The sequence below is a fragment of the Bos grunniens genome, chromosome 6 (assembly GCF_055505025.1).
Source record: "Bos grunniens cultivar Pamir isolate PY7600 chromosome 6, Bosgru_T2T1.0, whole genome shotgun sequence".
In the NCBI taxonomy this organism is placed as follows: Eukaryota; Metazoa; Chordata; class Mammalia; order Artiodactyla; family Bovidae; genus Bos; species Bos grunniens.
The window spans coordinates 39,384,429-39,387,844 of NC_141170.1; positions in this window are offsets into that span (position 1 = coordinate 39,384,429).

Below are 3,416 nucleotides of genomic sequence, written 5' to 3' on the forward strand. Positions count from 1 at the left end.
AATGACTTCACTTTCACTTTTCACTTTCATGCATTGGAGAAGGAAATGGCAACCCACTCCAGTGTTCTTGCCTGGAGAATCCCAGGGACAGGGGAGCCTGGTGGGCTTCCATCTATGGGGTCACACAGAGTTGGACACAACTGAAGAGACTTAGCAGCAGCAGTAGCAACCCTTTGTAAGGAGAATTCCTTTAAAAACTAAAGGAAAGGAAAATTTGCTGTAAATATACACCCATCACAAATAATGCTAATAAAAATGATAAAAGAATACTAAATGCTAATAAAAACTGTAGCAGTATGATAAATATTATCAATCACATAGTACATAAAAAAAATTTCTAAATAGAACAGTCACATTTTTAAATAGAAATAATCTTTTAATGATCTCTGATAGCTCAGCTGGTAAGAATCTGCCTGTAATGCTGGAGACCTCAGTTCAATTCCTGGGTTGGGAAGATCCCCTGGAGAAGGAATAGGCTACCCATTCCAGTTCTTGGGCTTCCCTGGTAGCTCAGATGGTAAAGAATCTGCCTAAAATGCAGGAGACCTGGGTTAGATCCCTGAGTTGGGAAGATCCCCTAGAGGAGGGCATGACAACCCACTTCAGTATTCTTGCCTGGAGAATCCCCATGGACAGAGGAGTCAAGTGAGTTGAAGTCCATGGTATCACAAAAAGTCGGGCACTGCTGAGTGACAAAACACAGCACAATCTTTTAATAACTTGCTTTGGTTAAGTTATGCAAACACAAAACTCACCAATTGCTGGTAGGCAATTAAATTTGGGGGGGAAAGTTCTGAAATTTTAGAAATAATATTTGTAACTTTTGATGAAATAAATTCACCTCTAGGATTTTGAGCCCAAGAAAGTAGCCTAAGATGCACACAGTTACTTCTTCTAAGGAAATTACCTACATCATTCTTTACTATTGTAAAAATTCAGAAAAATAATCAATGTTGAACAACAGGAAATGGGTTAAAAAAAATTTGTATCAATATACTAGAATATCATGCAATTTAAAACTATTTAATGGCATGGGTAATGCTTTCATTGTTATGAAATTATTTGTATATCTCCAAATTTCATGTTGAAGTCCTAGCCCCCAGTATAATTCAGAAAGTGATTATATTTGGTAATAAGACCTTTAGAGAGATAATTATGGTCATTTAAAGAGATAAATGTTGTCATATGGGTGAGTCCTCATTTAATATGACCTTATGAATGACCTTATGAAAAGAGGGAGAGACGCAAGGGATATGTGAACACAGAGCAAAGCAAGTAAGGACAAAATAAGACTTCCTCTGTCTGCAAACCAAGAAGCCTTGGGAGAAGTTAAACTAGCTGACCTTTTCATCTTGAACTTCTAGGCTTTAGAACTGTGAGAAAATAAATGCCACCCAGTCTACAATGTTTTGTTTTGGTAGCTAGAGCAAACACAATAGTCTTTCGTTCAATTTTAACTCTATTGATGTTAACTCAGTGTTAACTCTATCAATAGTGTGGTCACAATTTTTAAAACCCTTTATTTATTCTTTCCTCCAACTATCTATTTGATGTCTAGATTGAAGTGTAAGTCAATGAAGAAGAATGAAAGAGAAGAAGAAAGGAAATAAAGGAGGAAGGGAGAAAAAGATAGGTGCACATATTTTAAAAAATGCATATCAAGATTGTAAGAATTAGAGATGGATTATAAAATTGTTTATTTTTATATACTTATTTTTACTGAAGTATAGTTGATTTACCATAGTGTTAATTTCAGGTTTACAGCAACATAGTTCAAACATACATTGAATACTTCTCCATGAAAATGTGCTACTAAGATTCTTGTAAGTACACAAACATACTTTCATGTATATTTGTGATTTATTACCATGGTTTTCAATGTGAGAATATAATTATGAAGACTTTTTAGTTTTCACTGAGATTTGCTTCATTTTCAAAATAAATGATAGTAGTAAAACCTTAATATTGTCCTATATTTTCAGGAAACTCACAAACTTGAAGCTGGCCATCCTGTTTTGAATCTTAAATATATTTGAAAAAATGTAAAAATACACAGGGAAAACAAATCATTGAAATAAATTGTATTTTAATCAGATATTGAACATCTTTTCTAATTATAACAAAGCTCCAGAGTATAATCTAAAATTCCTCTTGCAGATGTAGAGATACCAGCTTCAAAAGTATAGATTGAAAATGTGGACACCTGACAGTCCCATCATTCTAAAGCATTGTTTTATGACCTGTCTATATTTAATAATAGTTCTTTGGAGGCTCATAACCCTTTTTGTTATTTACTGTGGTTATCCCTTATACCACCTGTGCCTGACATTAATTAAAAACTGGGGAGACAATGTTATAAAAATGAAAAATTTTCTTTGTCATTAGGAATTAAAAATGGCACTCGGGAAGTTCTTTGTTCATCAAAGTTTGGTGACGCTCCAACTACTTGTCCCAAGGCTAGCGTTTTATATCTCTATAGCTTGAAGCTGTAGAGCAGCTGAAAGATAAAGCTTGTAATTTCAACAGTAGGCTTGGATATATAATCGTGTGTTTCTGTGCACTTGAATTAAATGTGCTTAGAAACCTGAATGTGGCCTGTGCATCCTTTCAAGTCCAGGGCTGAAATAAATAGCTTGGACCTAGCAAGACTTGATGCTAGCTGTTAATCTATGAAATAGTCCACTAGTATCTGTCATTTTGTATTAACTGACTGTTTTTGTATTCATCATGTTTTAAAGCACACCAACTTACAGATGACTTTAGAGATGGAGTCCCAAAAGTTATCCATCTGAAAAATATTATGTATTAAACATATTTTTCTCCAAATTAAGCCCCCATAAAATGCACTTTGTCATGATAAATATTAGCTAAATTTTCTAGCTTTCTATTATTTATGAGAGAAATGCTAAAATAGGAAGTAATTTAGAACAGATTGTATTAATTAACCTTTATTATTTATTAATAATACTTTCATATGCTTCTGAGCATTCAAAAATGTTAATCCTTTGATTTGGAACATTGTTAATTATATTCTATATTGCTTTTAGAAAATCAAAGTGAACAAGATTTTTGTAATAGTTCAAATTAAACCAAAGCATATGAAAATGAAGCTTTTCTTTCTCCTCTTCAATTTCCTAACCATAATCAATGTTAACAATGTGGCATATATTATATACATTACATATATTCATACACACACACACACACACACGTATATATATACACACAAAAGTAAAATATATCTATTTTTGTTATTGTTTGTCACTAAGTCCTGTCCAACTCGTGTGACTCCATGGGCTGGCCACCAGGCTCCTCTGTCTATGGGATTATCCAGGCAAGAATACTGGAATGGGTTGCCATTTCTTTCTCCAAGGGATCTTCCTGACCAAGAATCAAACCCACATCTTCTGCATCGG